The 19,574-nt window shown below is 42.0% G+C and overlaps 2 long non-coding RNA genes across 2 annotated transcripts; one reads left to right on the plus strand and one right to left on the minus strand.

The window, feature by feature from the left end:
• The first annotated feature begins 104 nt into the window (after positions 1 to 104).
• LOC135290545 (uncharacterized) lies at positions 105 to 17,898 on the plus strand. Its single transcript, XR_010353307.1, has 5 exons — positions 105 to 349; positions 1,619 to 1,860; positions 3,981 to 4,530; positions 11,120 to 11,408; positions 15,499 to 17,898. It is a non-coding gene; the product is annotated as an uncharacterized LOC135290545 (long non-coding RNA).
• Positions 1,020 to 18,446, minus strand: LOC135290546 (uncharacterized). The gene is made up of 2 exons (XR_010353308.1): positions 17,962 to 18,446; positions 1,020 to 1,912 (listed from the first exon to the last, which is right to left on the minus strand). It is a non-coding gene; the product is annotated as an uncharacterized LOC135290546 (long non-coding RNA).
• Positions 18,447 to 19,574: the final 1,128 nt, after the last annotated feature.

The raw sequence follows: 19,574 nt of genomic DNA on the forward strand, positions 1-19,574 counted from the left end.
CGCCCCGCCTGGCCCCGGCCCCGCTGGCCGGGCCGGGCCCCCTGGAGCGGCCCCCGCGCCGGGCCCGACCGAGCGCCCCTGACCGAGCCTAACCGGGCCCCCTGACCAGGCCTGCCCCGCCCCGCACTGGCAGCGCAGCTCGGCCTGTGTGCTGTCCCCAGTCTACCCACACTCTGCTTCTTTTCAAGAAGGGATGACTGAGATGGGACCTCATCAATGTCTATGAGTATCTGAATGGAGGGTGGCAAGTGGACAGAGCCAGGCCCTGGTCACTGGTGCCAAGCAGCAGGTAGAAGACACTGGTGAATGAGAAGTTCCATTTGAACACAAGGAAGAATTTTCTGTGGAGGTGACTAAATCCTGGAACAAATTGCCCAGAGAGAGTTGGAGTCTCTCTCACTAGAGATAGTCAGTAACCATCTGGATGCAAATCTGTGCCATGTGCCCTGGGATGACCCACTGTGCTCCCTTACAACACGATCCATTCTGTGATTCTGTGTGATTCCATATGCCCTTCCAGAGCTGCAGGGGCAGAGGCACCCCCAAGTCAGATGTTTCTAATTACTGCAGAATATAAGAATGGGTGCATCAAAACAAGGGAAAAAACCTCTAGCTACCTTTACACTACAAATAGTTATATGTGGGAGTATGCACAATTCTTTCCATTCTCCAATACCATGTTTGAATGTCAGTTAAAAAATTCAGTGTCTTTGGCTTCTGAGCCAGCCACTTAATCTACATGCCAGTTTGTGAAGTTACAATATTTTTCTTTCTCATATCCAGGACTAACACACTTACTTGATATGCAAAACTGGAAGTGATTTCTATTCCATATTTTTACTGTAATTACACTTCAGTGGCTTTGAAAATTTAGATGAATCACTGTGATAATTAAATATTATTTGTTTTCAGGAATCCAATATTTTCTGAATGACCAAACCAATGAGGAATAAACCTTGATACTAAGATCTAAATATTTCAGCACATACTTATAGCATAGAAAATAAATGTCACTGCTCTCAAGAATGCCATTTTTTATTTTTTAGTTTTCCACAACTACACACTTTTCCTTAATGTGAATTACATTAACTATAAATAATAATTTGCTCATTAAGAAATGGTTGGTCAAGTAATTTTTTTTTTTTCAAATGAAAAATATTTTTGGATGATATAAACAGATTAGGAATAAAAAAAATAGTCTTAGCAAGGTTCAAGAGCTGGCTTTGCCTTTGGCTTTGCTGCATGCAAAATCAAATTGTCTCTTTTACTTGGAAAATGTGTTTGGACACTATAAAACTTGTATCAAAAGGTAGCAATGTTTTCTTTCTGCAGACCTTCTCCTTCTTTGCCCTTATATACCTTTACATGATCAAACAGGTGTTTCACAACCACATAGCTGCAACCCATGCATTGTGTTCTAGCAAGAAAGTGGGACTCTCAGGGCAGTAGCAGAGGCATGGGAACTGAGTTTCAGTTCCACAGTCTCTTCTCATCACCATAAGCAGGCAGTTCTCTAGCAACAGCTGCACACAGCTATTGGTGCAGTAGCTACTGGTTGAGCCACAGAGAAAATCTGAAACCCTGCCTGACTTGGCTCTGTTCACATTTTTTGTTCTAGAGCATCCAAGCAGAAGAAAATATCACTGTCATAGGTGGTGCCAAAGTCCTTTCCGCAGGGACCTGGGGACAACTTGTCTGCAAGCAGCCAGTGATCATGACGCAGGGCTACCTGTACGAGTCACATGGGAATTAACCATCCACTGCATGTGGAAGATGTGCTTAGATCGACATTCCACCTTAGTGCGGGGCCTGAGCTTTTTTCTTCCTGCTGTGTCCACTCCAGGTCCACATCTTAATCAGGTATGTTTTCAGAAGCTGCATGCACAACAGGGGTGTGAATCCAGGCCAGTGTCTGAAATAAAGAACAAACACAATATGTGCTATGTCCCACAATTGCAGAGCAAGGCTAATCACGGGAGTTTGCAGGATATAAAAACATTGTGCAATAGCCAGATACATGGAGGTGGGAGTGGGAGGAGAAGCCCCGCATCACACTACTGTATGTAGGTTTTTTCTATTTGTTCTACATGGGCATCCTGAGCTTGATATTTTTAATCTTTATTAGTCAGAGTTTTAGAGAGAAATTATCTGTCTATGGTAAATTTACTTTGCTTTGCGATAATGCTAACATGACAATTTGCATTCTCCTTAACTTAGATGTGTTGTATCCACTGCTGAAAATGCATATTGAAATCTGTGATATTTAAAACTGGTCATGAAACATTATTCTGCTATAAGGTTATAATTAAGGTTGCTAAAATGTTCACCACAAACAAAGCATTCAAACAGATATGAAAAGATTAATTTCAGTTATGTTTGTGAAAGTTGGTAGAAATATGTCTTCATCTAGCCCATCAAAATTTCCTTCTTTCCAGATCTGATCAGCTGAGCATTGTCACAGGAGTTCTTGGCTCCAGCTTAGGGTCAGAAACATTGTAGTCAAAGGGGTTTTGAAAGGGAGGCAGTTCAACAACATCCCAGTCATGAGTCGCTGAATCCTATGAAACTGTGCTCTTGGGTTCTGGATTCACTACAGGGCTCTTCAGATGTAGTTCTTCTTTCCTCTTTACCTATTTTCTCATCTGTAGGAAAAGGTTCTTACATCTTTAAAGCAATATCCAAGGGGCAGTACCTGGACACAATAAGGATGAAGGCCAAATGTCCATGTTCAGGAAGTCCCAGAGCCTTTACACTTTTGTGAATATAGAACAGCTTCAACACAGTACAAGCAATTCAAACAAGAGGAGTGGGGAGAAAAAGGAGGAAAGCTTCCAAAAATATGCTTAAAATTTTACTTCCTTTCACATATTTTTACAGCATGACAGACCCTTGCCTCGAAGCAGCAGGCTCCTCTGTCCTGTTCACATGACTGTGATTTCAGTTAATTTTCAGAAGGAACTGTGTATTTTTCTCAGTGGTAGTACATAAGGAATTAAAAGAACTATAGGGATTCATGCTCTCAAAATAGTCAGACCTACAGGGGGGAAAGCAAACAACATAATGTCTCTCTTGACCTGGGATATTTCAAATCAGTGCTTTTCACTTTTGTAGTTTGTCAGCTACTCATACTTTGAAGTTTCCTATTTACACAGAACTGGAAGTGATAACTGTCAGAAATCACTTCAATCCTAAGAAATAGGTGTATATGTTGTATATCCCATAAAGACAATGGTTTGAGGGTTTAGGAAACAACAACAACAAACCCAACAAGGTATCTTGTCATGTGCACAATGCAAGAAGGAATTTTCCATGCTCAAAACCAGATTTTGCATATTTAGCTCCCAGTTACAGTGCAATGGGCATTATAATACTATCTGGCAACAATCAGCATGACTCAATACAAGAATTGGTAAGAAGATCACTTAGGTGGGATTTGAGGCTGAAAAGGAAGTTGGTTCAGCAACAACCGCTGCACTCTGGCTTGTCCTCTTTGCATGTTGTCCATGCACGGGTAACCAGAGAATTGCAGTTATTCCATTTAAAATGAAAGCATTCTTGGGTGCAGCTTGATGACCTATACCAAAACAAGTTCCTCTACCTTTTATATAGCCATTTTTACCTGCAGAAAGCAGTTTAGAAAGTAAATAACCATCTAATCTCTAAGGAAATGGAAATCCAGATAAATTGTTTCACACACTAATGAGGGAAATCCCTTTGGACTTAAGTTTCATCTGGTATTTAGCCCTCAGGCCTTGCTACTATATCATTATCATGTCCCACTGTGTTACAGCTCTAGAGTTCTCATATAGGCGGCAACTGTGCTAAAAGCACTTTCTTCTTTGCAAATAACAGGCTCTTAGTAATGTAAAAACAACTGGCAAACCCACCTTGCACACTTGGCTTCTCATGGGAGTTGAGATTACACCCATCTTTACACTGATGGGTGGAATAAATGGTGATCAATTATGTATTTTACTCAGGCTGGCAGCCTGTATTTTACTCCCCAGCTGGGCTCTGCCAGGGATCGATACTGGGCTCCACGCTGTTCAACATCTCCATAAACTGTCTGATGATGGGATTTAAAGCACCTTCTTGAACTTGACTGCTGATGCCAAATTGGATGCTGAGGTGAATCCATCAGAAGGGAGAGCTATCTTAGACAGAAACCCTGACAGGCTGAAGGAATGGGCAGGAAAGAACAGAGTGAAGACAAGTGTAGAGTCCTGCATCTAGGAGATAATCAAAGAACCCAGAAAAGCCTCGCTGAAAGGGATCAGAGGATCTTGACGGACAGCAAGCCAGACATGATTCAGAGCTGCACTGCAGCAGCAGCAGTGGCAAAAGGCTAGAGAACCTGCCCCATGAAGAAAAACTGAAGGCGTTAGATCTATTCTCCAGGGACAAGAGAAGGCTCAGAGGGGACCTAATCAATTATTTGAGTACTTCTGGGGCATCTACAAAGATAATGGAGGCTCTCTTCACCAAGTGCTACATCTAGAAGACAAAGGGCAGTGATACAAGTTGCACTGGGTGAGTTTTCATCTTGAGGTAAGAAAGACATTTTTTACAACAAGAACAATCACTGGAACAACCTCCCTAGAGACTTGGTAGAGTTCCCTTTGCTGGTGGCTTTCAAGGCACAATCAGATGAGGTGCTAAGTAATCTCTTGCAGGTTCCCTTTCCCACAAAGGACTTAATGATTTTCCAAGGTCCCTTCCATGATTCTCTGGTATATGTAGGCTATGTTGTTCCAGAGTCCAATATATGAGCAATGGAGAGAAGGACAAGGAGAGGTGCAAAAGAAGTTAGAACATATTTTAAAAATTCTGATGGATTTGACGTATATTTTGAATGATGCTGAGAACTAGACCACATGGGAGGGGTAAAAATAGGGCAGTGTTTGATATATACATGTGGATCTTTCAGCAACTTTTTTATCAGCACAGGGCAAGACTGTCCATATAAATTAGGCATCCTAGAAAGAGTTTAATTGCCAATTTTCATGTTACCACATGAAAAAACCAAACCAAACAAAAAAAACCCCAAAATAACAACAAAAAAACCCAGCAATCCCCCCCAAAAGCCCCTGAAAACCACCCAAAACAACAAAATGAAGAAAACTCAAATAAACAACCAAAAAACACCAAAAAGCAAAAACAAACCAAAAAGCAAAAGAAACAAACCAAACCAAACAAAAAACCCCCAAACAAACAAACAAAACCCAAACCAAAACCAATGAAACAAAAAAAAAAACACCAAAAAAAATCCCAGAACATCAGATCATAAATTACTTGGAAAGGTGGGACTTAAAAAACAACAGAAAAAAAACCACCTCTGTATGTTTATAGAGGCTTACCTGGAAGTTCAAACTGCCACTGAGAACTTTTGTGCTGCTAATAGTGCTGGGGCCATGAGCTATACATTACATCTACCTGTTCATTAGCAGTTGAGGACAGGAAGCAACAGGCCAATCACATTCAACATTTTTCCCATGCTGATAACTTGTGTCTCTTCTCCTGTAGTGTTTATGATAGAACCCTGACTATGAAGGAAGTTAAAGAAATGGGTGTTTGTGAAGCCGTCATAGGAATTTTTGCAAAGGTTTCTCTCAAGTGTAACTTAGCAGCTCAATGCCTATGTGGGTGGTAAAGTTGCTGTGAAAATAGCAACTCCCCTCTGGGAAGGTAATTATTCAGTGCTTTGCAGATTTGCATTTCTTGATCTTTCTGTAGCATTGCTACAGAAGGTTGGCTGTGCAGCTGATACAAGCATTAGGCAGAGTTCTCTGTGATACCTGTAGAAAATGGCTACAAGGACATTAAGAAATGCAAAACAAACAAAAAAAAAGAATTATCCAAATGTTAGCTAACACGAATCTGGATTTCGTTATGACAACTTGCATATTAGAATAACAGGGGTGAGAGAGTTAGGGAAGAGAACTGACAAGAATGAAATTAGCAGATATTTGACATTACCTGTTTGTTATAGGGGCATCATATATTTTCATATCTTTGAGATATATATTTAAGTTCTAGCCCAGGAATATATACTGATACCAAAAAAAAAACAAACCCAAACAAAAGAAAACAATGAAAAAACCCAAAAAAAACCAAAACCAAACCAAACCAAACCAAACCAAAACAAAAAAAAAAAAAAAAAAAAAAAAAACAAACCAAAAAAAAACCCCAAAAAAACCCCAAAACAAAAAAAAAACAACCAAACAAACAAAAAAAAAAAACAAAAAAACCCAAACCATCAAAACACAAAAAAAACCCAAAAAAACCCCACCAAACAAAAAAACCCACATTTATTTATGCTTCAATATCCACTTCAATCAAAGCCTACAAACTCTGGAGACTTGGCACAAGATCAAAAGAGAAAGGAATTCAAGAGCTCAAATTCCATGTGAAGCTCCACAGGTTTTGAAGGGCAAAGATCACCTTCCCTGGAAACATGGCTCAGCAGCATCCCTCCTCCTGGATAACATTCCCATGAATATTACAGATTTGGGGCAGAATGGGCCATGCCTGGAAGGGTTATAGGCTTATTGGTATGGAATATTCAGTATTAATACTTAATTCCAATCTAGAAAAAACCCTTCCTTCTTGTTAGAGAGGTGAGGAATTGTATTTGATCCAGTCAGTATCCTTCTACCAAATGGACCTGGAAAGCCTAGTCCCATATATAAGTACAGTGGTTACTGCTCTTTCTAGGCTGAGAAAAGTATTGCCAGGACTCAACTTTTTTCCAAAATGGAGGGAAATTATTTAACCCTAATTTTTGAAGCTGTTCAGTTGTGCAACACTTTCTTCTTCTAATATACATACTCTCAACAAGAAAATATCCACTTCTGTACAGTTATATGAGTCAAAGTAATTTTTTCTAATCTGATGCTTAGCAAGACATCCAGGACTAAATAACATTTCATGGCAGCTCTGAAATACCTTAAAATTGTTGCCAGCATAGAACTGAAAACATGCAGGGACCACTCAAACACATTTTAAATATAACATTACCTTGATCAACGTATTCCACATTATTTGTTACTGTATAATGAAGTAAACTGAGTAGGAACTGTCTGCAACTCAGTTTTATACACAGTTTTATACACATTGTTCCATGCCAACTACTGCAGCTGTTACAAACCTCCCATTTGGAATTCTAACAAAGTCAAGAGACAGTCCTAATAGATCAGTGCTTAAATTATATGAGAGTTGAGAAACCTGAACTTCCTAGGGAGACCTGTGAAGCAGACTGCCAAAATCAATAAGATCTGTGGGAAGTCAGGCTTGAAGGTGAGTCCCAGTGACCAGCAGAGACATTTTGGAGTGTTTAATACCTGATGGGAGCAGTTGCAGGCTCTGTCTTGGACTGCCACTTTCTCCTCTTGATGCCTATATAACTTAGGCCAAAGTTACAAGGTGTTTATATTGCTTGAGTTAGATATCAATATAACCTAATATATCCATATAACCTGACATCAGTATAACCTGGATCATATTTTTCTATATGTAAGTAACCTGAATCATAGCCTTCTATACCTATATAACCTGAATTCTAACTTTTTATACCTACATAACTGATAAAAATAACTTTCTATACAATGTAATGGCTAGTACATTGTTAACTAGCTGCTAAATGCTGAATAGACAAAAAAGAAGAAAAAACACACCAGGTGAATAGCTTCAGAAATAGATAAGTATAGTACTAACAAGAATTGGCAAATGTAAAGCCAATCAGCCACAAAACAAACAATTTAGGCTGGCTAGGACCAGACAGACCAAGGAACACTGTAACTATGCATGCTCCGAAGACAAAGCTGAAAATTTCAGATGAGAAGAAGACCTTGGACGCCTTCATCAAAGACTCCTGATGACCCCCAAACTGGAGAGGCACAAGGGCAGGGCAGAAGAGCTTTTTATAACCATGAGATCATACAATGCACATTAGTTCTGGCACATATGTGATGATGTTGTAGTGACATAGTGACACGAAGCAATAATTACTGTGTAAATACACCACAGCACTTGACAAGGTGAGTTAGGTAGAGATCTCTCCTCACCACCAGCGCTGCAATAAACAAATGTCTACTCTATGGACACCGCTCTGTGGTGATTTATTTTCAGCCTGTCTTTCAGGCATCACTCTCCTGCAGCCTCATCTCCAGCCTGTGGTGCTGGTGAGCAGACTTGCGAGTGCGGCTGATGGGTATTTTGCCATCTGGCGGCAATTCACAGGGGAAAGATCCCTGTCACCAACACTCACTGTCCCGGAGGAACATAACCAGAGTGTGCTTGTAGAAACTGCAAAATGGTTTCCAGAAGATTCACAGCAGCACAGAACCAACCCAACCCCTGCAGAGACCATTATCTGCTCACCTGCATCACTTGCATGTTTTTTGCATGCCTGTGATGGCACCCGAAATGAAAACACAGAAGCTCACCATATGTATTTCTAGAATGCTGTAGCTACTGTGGGATTTTGTGGGGAAAAAAATTAAGGAAGAAGGAGAGAGGGAAAGGGAAAGGGAAAGGGAAAGGGAAAGGGAAAGGGAAAGGGAAAGGGAAAGGGAAAGGGAAAGGGAAAGAAGATCCCCGTCCCCAAAGCCCAAACTTAAAGTATTGACCCTTCTGTTGCCTTCCTTCCTCAGAGGTGCTGTCAATGCCATGTGTGAAAGGGCCTCCTCCCCAGTCTATGGCCTCCTGCTCCCAGCATGTGCCCAGGTTCCCCTCTGTAAGGCACTCTGTACTGCTGCTGCTGACCTTGTCATGGGGAGGGATGGGGTAAGATTCAGCACTCGCATCTCCACAGGGATCTGAGATTTGCTGTGGTGGGATGTCTGTTGGGGTTTGCCAATATTACCAATGGGACTGCCTTGGTCTGTCTGGCCTCGGCTGCTGACCAAATAGTGGCACCTGTGGTCCTTTCTTCCCGGAGATGCTATTCAGTACCTGTGGTCACAGCTGGGCACATGGAGACAAGTCCAGGCGTGCCCCGAGCTCCAGAACTTGCGGGCTGGAGCTTGCTGTTGAGGAGGTCACTCTTCAGGCCTTCCTGAGCTGGAGAAACCCTTAAGGCAAGGTGAAGAAAGGAGCGGGTCCTGATGGAGAGTTTTTAATCCAGAGTTTTTACTTTGGTGGCACAGCCTCTGAATCTTGCAACAATCCACTGAACTCTCCCACCAGAACTCTCCACCAGACCCCCAACCTCGTGGTCTGCTTGCCCTTTAACCTGGGGAGAGGGGCAGGGGAGGGAACACAGGGACCACCAACCAGGCACAGGGGGAGGGAGTCTCAGGTAAAGGCCAATGGCCCCCCAGGGGGTGGAGAGCATCCTTTGAACCTGCCAACTGCTCAATGCTTTCCTTGGAATTTCTGGATTGATAGACAGTGCCCAGCAGGGGTCAAAAGTGGGGAAAAGGAGAGGTGATTGACAACCCACCTGGGGAAGGAAATTTCAGGGAGAAACCAAGGGAACTAAGGCAAGCCATGGCATCACACCACAATAGATGTCTCTCTCAAAGAAGGGACATCAGGTACAAGGTTTCACTGGAAATGGTCCTGGTGTTCCCCTGCTGTGAAATACATGTTTGTGTCATGGAGCAGCAGGGAGGAGTGATGTCACGTCTGGTACCAGAGTGAGCCAGGGAGAAGGATGGGGTGGCTTCCCCTAAGAACTACAGGTCCCAGTGCCAACAGCTTGGGCACTGCCAGTGCTGTGGCTGCTGCTCAGCGGGGTACAAGAGCAAAGATCCTCTGTGCTCTCCCCACAGAAAGCTGCCATTGGGCAAAAACGCTTTGTAATGAGGCATTCCAAATAACATCATGGCTCAGGGGAAGCAGATACCTGCTTCCAAAGGGGAAGGCTCTTCCCCAGCTCAAGGAATTTTTTTGGGTGGGATGAGGTGGGACTGGTCTGTGTGAATTATGGGAGAGGAGTCCTAGGGCTTCTTCCTTTCCCAGCTCTGTGGAGAAAGAAATCCCAGAAAGATCTCTTTAGCTTCCAGACTTTCTTCTTTTCAACTTCAAGAAGGGAAAATCATCATGTGTAGGAGCTTTGTAGTCTACTTTTGATGGCCCAGATCACTGGTGATGAACATTGGTGAGCATACACTTGCCAGCTCTAGCACAGATTCAGTTGGTTTGTATGGAATACCTCTCAAGTGATATCAGCAGATGATATCACAGATCCAAGTCTGTACTGCCTTTGAAAACTCCAGGCTCCCTTTTGTTGACCCTTTGACCTGTCTCCCGCTTCCAGGTCTACTTGTGTGCTTAGTAAATGTCTTCAATAAACCAAAGATGTTCTTTCAGCACTGATGCCTACTTGTGAGAGCACATACACCAATGAGTGACTGGAGGTAAAGAGCTCTTTACATAGTGGTCCCACTCCTGGGACACAGCCAAGGATTCTGTGGAGGTCTGGGCCATGGAGTCCTCATGAAGAACTGGTTAATTTGCTCTTCCCTCTTCTGGAGGCACTGGTTGTACATGAGCTTCCTCCTGGCTCATGCTCGAGTGTCTGTGCTCTGAACCTGAACCACATGGACATGGGGTATGAGACCCAAATCATGAAAGCTCTAGTGAGTGAAAACCAACAGCAAATTAACATGAAAATATGTCCCTATGTAAATCAGAGGGAACTGAGGCCAAGGGCCACACATGTGCAACTGAAAGCAAGTGCAATGAGAGGCAGGGCTACATCCTCCTATGTATCTCACAGAATGACAGCATGGGTTAGATTGGAAGAGACCATGGTAAGCTAGCAGCTCCAGCCTCCCTGCTCAAACAGGGTCATCCTCAAGCACACTGTAAAGGATTAAGTCCAGATGGATCTTGATTCTCTCTTGGGGGAAGACTCAGTGTTGGCTTCCTGAGCAATATTATCCCAACTACAAGCTGAAAATAGAAGGAACACATCCTTCAAATATAGAAAATTTGAAATTTCCTTGGTTTTTATTCTTATTTTTATCTTAAACACAGCTCTGAAATATTTTATGGACATATTCCTCATACTATGAGACTACTGAATGGCTTTCATAATGGGAATTTAAAAATATCCTTCTGAGAACCCTTAAAAGTTATATACCACTAATTCTCTATCTTCTTAATTTTTCAGAAATGTTCAGTGTAAAATATGATACATATTCCTGTTGGAATCAAGCCAACAGGATCTGTTAGCAAGCATCTTGGCAGTGTTATTTCAAATGGTGGTCTCTCTGAATGCTCAAGGAAGGATGACCTGGAGGAAGGCAGCTGACTGGAGGACACTGTTCGTGCTCCTTGGTCAAGGATTTGTGTCAACATGATCTTGTTGACAGACGAATGTTCTTAAGGTTGAAACTGCTACTATCCAGAAAGAATATGAGGAATGTTTCCTCCATGGAGAACCTTCATTATCTGAAAAGGTAATATGTGTTTTCTTATGCAAAAGTGAGATATTGAACATGCCAGACACAGAAGATTTACATGTAGAAGAATATTCCTCACTGGGTAGTCAGAAAGCTGTTTGCAGCCTTCTAGAGTATGAATGATCTGTGTGCATGGTCTGTGAACACATGAGGTCAAAGCAAGATATGTGAGCATACAGAGATTTGATAATCAGCTGCTATGTGCCTTGCATTTCTTTATCAAAGAGGATCCTGAATGACATGGATTTCTCTTCTTGAAACTAGAGCTGAAGAAGACTTGTCAAGAAAAGCAGACTTCATATTTGCTATAAAGAATTACTGCCATACACAGGATCCAGTTTCTTTCAGTCTTTCTGACACTGGTAACAAAAGATACATTTACGTGTACTGCAGATTGAAGCCTACAGAGAAGCAATTGAGGTATTGGAAGTCTGCTCAAATATTGTGCTAGGGACTGCGAAGGAAAAATCACTCCTCTATAGAAACTTGCTTTTGTGGATAGAGAAGGGACAGGTAGCTGGTAGATGCTCACAATAATGTATAGGAAAGAATGATGTTTCTTGGTAACAGGCACATCACCCAAAAGAGTTCTCCTCACCCACACTGAGTCAATAAACCATAGAAAAGAGAGGAAATCTGATTTCCTAGATGCAATTAATTCTTTCTCCAATGTGTAAAAAGATGCAAATGTTTTCTTTTTCTTTGACACAAGACACTTTCATTTCTCTGAATGAGTTTGCTTTGATACTTTGCTCTTCCTGACGTAAGCTTCCATTTTCTCTCCTGGAGGCTGGTTATGTTGCCAAGAGAGGGCAGCAAACAAGCACAGAAACTGCATGACTGGCCCTATATTAGGTCACATAGGAATATAAGGAATCATTAGAATAGGAGATCTCTGCCTTACTATAATTACTGTCTGCTGCACTTAACTTGCTGTTAGTTTGTTCTTACTGTGAAAGCAAACCTCTGAATTGCACGTTTTTCTTTCTGTTTTCTTTCAAATAAAATAAAGAAGCCCAAACTTTGGTGAAACATTTGAAAATAAATCCTGTGCCATGGAGAGCATGAGCACACACTGCTCAGGGGATGTTGTGTAGAAGGCATGAATCCCACACCTGCCTTTTCATGGTTTTGCAGAGGATTAAATGTGTGTAACAAAATGTACAGCTACACTATATCATTGTTTCCGTGTGTAATACATATAATTTTTCATGCTGTCAGCTCCCTACTGCAGGCCTCATTACACATGACACAGGCTCTGGTCTCCAATGGGCAGCACTTGAATCATTCAAGTTCATAATTCTTTTAATATCCAGAGCCAACTTCTTCATGTGTACTGCTGCACAAACAGGTCACCACATAGCCTTAAGGACATGCTTTTAATGGTATTTATTGAACTGATCTGGGCTGAACCTGCTTTATTAAAAAACAAAGTAACCTGATTGGTTTCAATACAGGTAATTATTTTTACCCCAAAAGGGCCTGCAGTGTTTTGGCCCCTGTCTCTGGAGGCAGTTAGTTCTACTGCCCATATTTTTGAGATTACATTAAAATGTAATATTCACAGCAGATTTTCACTTAATGAGAAAAATGTAATGTCCTATACATAAAATTGAGGTAGAAAGGGAAGGTCATGTGGGCTTTGTGTTAATGCAGGACAAGCTGCTGTTGCTTTCTGAGGTTCTGCTCTTCTAAGGTCAAACATCATTGCTGGCTCTTTACCCATTAATTGGAAAACACCTGAAGCTCTACTGATAAAATGAAACTAATATTTAAGGACTGGAGCACACTGTTCTAGCACAAGGCTAGAGCTGTGGGAAAACACAAAGCAGTCAATGAATCCTGCCACCTGTTCTGTACTTAGATTGGAACACATTAATACCAGCTTAACCTTGTGTACAAAAAAAGAAAAGCCTTGGGTCAGACCAAGATCTAGTTGTGGAAGACCTTGGCAGGCTTCTCAGAGCAAGAGGTGCTGAGAGAGCATCAACCCCACAGGAAGGTATCCAGACAATTCCAGATACAGAAGACCTCCTGTCAGAAACTTCTCTGGCTGGTGAAGGGGAAAAACAGTGATCCCACCAGTGACCCTGCTGATTTCTCCTCAGCCAGGATATTGTGCATGAACCTGCATTTTAAGGGGAAAGAGATTGAAAGAGAAGGGGGAAAGGACTGGGAATGGGAGTGGTGGTGTTACGGTAGGCGAACACTCTTCCTTTTGTAGGTACCACCACTCATATGTACATGACCTGATACTGCCTTGCTTGTCCTCTGTAACCTGTGCAAGAGCACTGGAGTCCAGATGAATTTAAAGGCCAATTCAGTCATACGAATTCCCTGGAGGGTGTGAGCCTTGGCTACACTTGTAATGCCACAGCTAAATTGGTTTGGCAGCTGCTGAAAGTGGCAGAACTTCTTCTGCTTCACTGTCCTCTATGGGATTTGCTCAGGTCTGCGAGCAACCTTAGTAGAATTAAAAACCACAACTCCTCCAATGTCTTTGCACAAAGGGAGAAGACTCTTGTAATGCAAACAATAATTAATGAAATAAACAGGAATGATATAGTGATAGGAAGGCTGACAATTTGGTTTCTGCAGGTGGTGCACCTCTTATCAACACCCTCTGAGCTGAGCATGGGCTTCATAGTGTTGTGATCACTGTCTGAATGTCTCTGATTTCATTCAAGTGAGTCCACAGATCATATTGGGTATGGATAAGCTTACACCCTGCTATCTCTATGCCAACATCTTCAACACAATACCTCCCTTTACATCACACAAACTACAAGAACAGCTCTGCTTCCCTGGATGGACTTTCCTACTGGTGGTGGCTGATGGGTCTTTTTGGTAAGTCCTTGTCCCACTCGCAGGCCAGAGAGCTCAGCATTGAGTTCACCAGTGGAACAGTCTGGGAAATATAAATATCAATTTTTCTTTCAACATTTTTTCTTTCTTTCATTTCTGCATGTCTTTCATCCAGTCAAACAAACTGGATATTTAAAGAAATGCAAATTCCTGTTTCCACAAAAACATTTTTATCACAGAATTACAGAATAACAGAATAAGCTGATTTGGAAGGGACCCACAAGAATCATCAAATCCAACTCCTGGCCCTGCATAGCACCATCCCCAAGTACTACACCATGTGCCTGAGAGTGTTGTCCAACACCTCTTGAGGTCCGTCAGGCTGGTGCTGTGACCACTTCCCTGGGGAGCCTGTTCCAGTGACCAACCACCCTCTGGGTGAAAAACTTTTCCTGATATCCAACCTAAACCTTCCCTGATACAAATTCAGACCATTCCCTTTGGTCCTGTCACTGTCACCACAGAGCAGAGATCAGTGCCTGCCCCTCCTCTTCCTCTCATGAGGAAGTTGTGAGGCACTGAGGTCTCCCCTCAGTCTCCACTTCTCCAGGCTAAACAGACCAAGGGACCTCAGCCACTCCTCACACGGCTTCACCCCAAGGCCCTTCACCTTCCTTGTTACCCTCCTCTGGACACTCTCTAACAGCTCAATGTCTTTTATTGCAGTGACCAAAACCATACACACTATGCAAGGTGAGGTTGCCCCAGTGAAGGGCAGAGTGGGATTATGTGTGTGTCCTTCCTGTAATAGTAGTAACTCCAGAGATACTGCTCTCAGCAGAGAGCAGCAGATGGCTAATGTCTTCAGTATGGGTCTGGGAGACTCCTAGCCAATTAAAAAACTATGGGGCTTCTCTGCTGCGTTTCAGAAATTTGCAACAATAATGAGACTATGGGTGCTTGCTCTAAGTTTGTGATTCTACATGCTGACGATGATGCAGATGGAGCCATCAACATTCAGAATCTGCTGCAGAGTAAATTTTGTGCCAAATCTGGAATAATCTTTGCAGTGACACCTTGTAATGAACCTGTCTTGGAAAACTTAGGTAATATTGTGAATGGCTCAGCATGGACTATTATGCTATCAACAAAATTTTATGAATTAATCCTGTTAGGTGTTTAAGTCCTTCACCTCCCTTGTCAATGCTTTTAACCATATAAATTAGAACTCTTTTGAGGCCATTAAGCAGCCTGCTTACCCAGAAATATTTTTGTTTTGCAGGCTGTTAATGTACTGTAAGAGGATAGCCCTGACCTTGCGAAACAAGGGGAGAAAATTTTCCATGACTACATACAGGCAACAGTGAGAGATACAGAGGAGGAAAGGATGAAACAGAAACTATAGCATTTGTCATGGTGGAAAACTGTTAAAGCAGACCATGTTTAGAATAAAGCAGAAGTGATATTCATTGCTATTCATTTATGAAGGAAGGCAAACCCTTCACTTGAGAAAACTAATGGTAAAGTTCTCTGTTAAATCTTATTAATTAAGTACCGCTGAATGCTTGCCATTTACAAAGGCATGCCTGTCACTGTGTCTGCTAAGAGGCACAAGTTGCTGCCAAACTGAAACCTTAGCTATGTTTGGCTTTATCTTGTGAGCTCTGGCTGACGTGTATTGTTTTCCATTAACAAAGTACAGCTTTTCACATCTTGTAGCTGATACTGAAAAACATTAATATAAGAGGAACTCTTGTCATCAAAATAAAATAAATGCATTATAAAAGGCATTCTATGAAATATCTTCTGCTTTGAGAAACAGGCCTTTGAAGGATATTTTGGTTTTGTTACGTTTGAATGGTTTTTTATATAAAAAAGCATTTGCTGATGTGTTTTCTTATATCAAGAAACGTTTTCTGGGATCATTCTGACTAAACATTTTCTGGGATCATTCTTTGGCACATTTTTTACAGGAAAATATTAGACAACAATTATGTTGTAGACAATAGTGAGAGAGACTGTATTCATCTGCAATGCAAGTGTTTTGATCTGAGCTGGAAAAGAGAAACAATATCCATTTGAAAGACTTTTTTTTTTTTGCATTTCATGTATTATAGTTCTCAAGCATATTTCAACAGATTTAAGACAGTTCTTCAGTGTTTTTTTTTTTCCTTGTGTACTTGATAGGACTGCGAGCAGTGAGTCAGTATGCCAGCTTGCATTAGGTATCACCATAGTTTTGTATTGGTTATATGAAATGTAATTACTAAAACAGCACTAGAAACCTTTGCTTTTTCTGGTAGCAATTAAATTAAACATAATTATTTATTATTTTCTGAATACTGAAAATTGGTTGTTCCAAATTTAAGGACAGTTAGCTCTGAGCAACAATTAGTTCCTTGCTGAGAAGGCAGTAAGAGGGGCCTTAGTGTCTGGATCAGCATCTATAATATTGCTTATGTTGTTCAGCACCATGCTTGTAGGAGGTAGCTGGTGTGCTAGCTGCAACAGTTCTTGCATGTGGTGTGATTTTCCATACAATGCTTTGTGCTCTGACTGTTCCTTTTTTTGCAAATGAGGAGAGTAACTGTTGTGTATCTCTCTCTCAAGAATTTAGGCCAAGGATCATTTATGTACACACCATGTGCTTTAGCTACAAGCAGGCTGTGCCCTTGTGCTGCAGAAAAGTAAGTTTGAGGAGTCCAGGGGCTGCTGGGTGTCCACAGTCCTTGCAAAGCACCCTCAGTGCAGCCACTCTTGGTGCCTGGGATGGCAGAAAGACCAGAGCAGAGTGAGAGGGTTTCTCAGTTAACTCACCCCCATTGTCCCCAGGGCTGTGAGTGTGGTATCTGTCAACAACAGGCAGCTGCCTGCAGCAGTGCAGGGCCACTGTAAGCAGGGTGGGGCTGGGCCTCTGCTCTTCTCTGCTCCCTTTGCCACTGGGGTGGCCAGAGCCACCTAAGCTCCTTGAGGAGAGCCACAAGCACTGTGAGCAAGGGTGAAAAGTTTCAGCTGTGGGAGGCTTTTGGCATTCCTCTGCCAGTGCTGATTCATTGAAGTGCTGTCTACAGTATTTATAACATTTTTTATTTTTTCCCCACAGTGTAAACGTACTTTTTTTCCTGTGATATTTAAAATGGTGGATAAAAGAAAACATGTCTATAGCATACAGTCTATAAATTACACTAATAGAGGGATTATGTGAAGAAAACAAGGAAAAGAAAATGGGAATATATCTGAGATAAATAGGGGTAGATGCAGCCTGTCCTGAAATCTTATGCAGACAAATGTTTACAAAAGGAAAAACAGGCTTGGACCAAACCCCAGCAACCCAGAGACTCCTGTTCTTGGGCTCCTGACCTGTTGCATTGTTGTTGCTAGATATTTCTTCCATGTTTATAAAATCATTCCTTCTATGTGATCCCAGAAGGTACCAGTTGCTTTTCTGGTGAGAGGTTCATACTTGCAGGAGGTATCCTACTGTATAGCTCTCAGCCAACCTTTTACAGTTAAAGTTCTCAGGTCATTTACACTTCAATGTTATTCCCTTTCAATAGCTAGTTCAGAAAAAAGTGTTCCCACAAGTGTTACTGTCTACTCATACCGCTGCATAGTGCCTTCAGAAGCCACACAGGCAGCTATATTGAACACTAAGAGCCTGCAAATAAAAATTACCATCACATTTCAATGCTGAGGTGTGTTCCTTGTCACTACTTACCACTTCCCATCTGCCCACCACACTTACCAGGATGCTTAGTATGCTGACCTGCTGGCTGACTACCACTGCAATTCCAGCCAAATGAAGCTCCTGTTAATTCTCTGAGGCTGTACTCACTGCAGACTGCAGCTCTGCTGTATCTCTCCCAGGCAGCTGCCTTCATGCTACGTGCAGATTTTCCTGAGCACTGCAGCAGAATGCAGCACTCAAAAGGGTATGCAGGGATACTCTGGCAAAGGGTGGACATTTGTATCCTGTGAGAGAAGTCTAAGAAATGAGCATTTCATCCAGCTATGACCTGATCTTGCTCTTGCAGTCATTGATGCCAGTGCTGTAAAAGCAAGATGAGCAACCCTCCCCTGTGTTTGGAATGGTAAAAGAAAAAAGGGTTCCAGAGTTTTGACTACAAATCAAATATATGGAATTGCATCTAAAGCTGAATTACTGCTCTGCAGGAAAAGCTGAAGAAAACCGTTGCCATGACTATTGCATTTGCAAAGGAGATTCTGCAAATGCATCTCAGAGTACTCTGCAACCAGCAGTCTCTGCATTGTTTCCTCTTTCTGGAGGTTCCAAATTCGACCTTGATAACACCTGTCCCCTTTGTATCCCGGTGGGAGTGAAAAAAGGGTCAGAGATGGGGAGAGACCTTGGGGATGCTGAGCATCATGTGGACTTGAGTGAAAGGATACTGGCCTGGGTGGCACAGGCAAGGCACGATGGTCACCTGGTGTAACAGCAGTGTTTGAAGCAGGTGCTTTATTAATGCCTGTAAATCCAAAGTGCCCAAACAGATGAGGAAAGGTATTGGTGAGGCCAAAAGGGCTGGGCAAGCAAGGTAACACACTGGAAAAATGCTCTCTGCATCAGCCTCAGCCCCCTCTCCCCGAAGCAACTTAGGTGTTCAGAGATGTTTCCATGCTTTGCTATGCTCAGCTTTTAAATTAAGAAATGATGTTTATGTTACAGAAGGCTACATGTATTTTATTTAAAAGTCTTGTAGGCATTGTACAACAGAAAGCAGAGCTAACACACTCCCTATGTGTAACAGTTTATTCGGCTTTCTTTGCAGCTGAATATTTGTGATTTTAAATTTTTCTTCATTCTGCCTGAAGGCCTATAAGGATTTCTGCAAAAATTCTGAGACATATCAACTAGAATAAACCATTTTCTGGGGTTTTTTTCTCTTAAAAGTAGAATCCTATTGCAAAATTTCTGGCTTTCGTTTTACATGTTTCTCTATCAACTTCACATGTGGATAACATGAAGTCTTGCAGCTGCCACCTCACCCCGCACTGTATTTATCCCTTAGAGAAAGGGCAAACTAAAAGCAACCTCTCTTCCGTCTCAGAAAATCATTAATCTCATCTGGTGTAACCATTAAATGGGAGGAAAAAAAGCAAAACCCAAAGCAGGGATAAGGCAGCTTCTCCTCTGATTTCAGTGCTGGGGATGGTGTGCCTGCACTCCCTGGCTGATAGCCAGAGTTCAGGGGTACCCAGTGTACCAAGGACAGTACCTGTGTACCCAAGGTACCAGTGGCATATATTCAAGAGATTTATTATTCTTAAATAAGCTAAGGCAATCTGTGGAGAACAATTTTAATGAGGTCAGCACAGTTAGCATTAAAAGCTAAGCAA

The sequence above is a fragment of the Passer domesticus genome, chromosome Z (assembly GCF_036417665.1).
Source record: "Passer domesticus isolate bPasDom1 chromosome Z, bPasDom1.hap1, whole genome shotgun sequence".
NCBI classification, from domain to species: domain Eukaryota; kingdom Metazoa; phylum Chordata; class Aves; order Passeriformes; family Passeridae; genus Passer; species Passer domesticus.